The following is an 896-nucleotide window of genomic DNA, read 5'->3' as shown; positions in this document are numbered from 1 at the left end:
CATTAAATAATTCTAGTAGAGGGGCGCATGGGTGGCTCAGTTGGTTAAGCATCCAACTTCAGCTCAGGCTATAATATCATGGTTTGTGGGTTCGAGTCCTGCATCAGGCTCTGTACCCTAAGCTCAGAGCTTGGAGATTCTGTGTCTTCAGATTCCATGTCTCCCTCTCTCTCTGCCCGTCCCCTGCTCAAGCTCTGTCTCTCTCTCAAAAATAAACGTTTAAAAATTTTTAAAAAATAATTCTATTAGAAATGGAGACAGGTCTCAAAAAAAATTACAGAATAAAGACTATACTTTCAGGGATCATGTCTATAGTTTGTTACTAAAAAAGAGGATACCCAGCTGAATTTGAATTTCAGATAAAGAATGAAATGTTATTTACTACAGACATGTCCCATGAAATATTTGAGATATGCTTACGCTAAAAATGTATTTGAAATGAAAATTTAATTGAGCATCCCGTATTCCATCAAATAACCTGAGTCAATGACCTCAGCTTATATTGAAGAAACTAGAAGATGTTGAAAAACAAGAAATCAGTAAGTGTTTAAAACAGTAAAGGGCACCTGGGTGGCTCAGTCAGTTGAGGATTTGACTCTTGATTTCTGTTCAGGTCATGATCCCACGGTTCATGGGATGGAGCCCCACATTGGGCTCTGTGTTGAGTACAGAGCCTGTTTGGGACTCTCTCTCTTTCTGTCTCCCTCCCTCCCTCCCCTGCTCCTGGTCTCTCTGCCTCTTTCAAATGTAAGTAAACAAACAAACAAAAAAAAACCCAGCAACAGTCGAAGGAGATGCTGGAAAAGAGAGGACTGAACAAACATCAGGTGTGAGACATAGAGAAGAGAGGTATAGACTGGAGAATTAGTGGTGACAGTGGATGGGAGACTCTGGAT

The 896-nt window shown here is 40.6% G+C and overlaps 1 pseudogene; it reads left to right on the top strand.

Annotated features, from left to right (window-relative positions):
- Positions 1–284: 284 nt before the first annotated feature.
- LOC122467460 lies at positions 285–402 on the top strand (annotated as a pseudogene).
- The last annotated feature ends 494 nt before the right edge of the window (positions 403–896 follow it).

Source organism: Prionailurus bengalensis, chromosome A3 (genome assembly GCF_016509475.1).
Source record: "Prionailurus bengalensis isolate Pbe53 chromosome A3, Fcat_Pben_1.1_paternal_pri, whole genome shotgun sequence".
NCBI classification, from domain to species: domain Eukaryota; kingdom Metazoa; phylum Chordata; class Mammalia; order Carnivora; family Felidae; genus Prionailurus; species Prionailurus bengalensis.
This window is presented reverse-complemented; position numbering and strand designations above follow the sequence as displayed.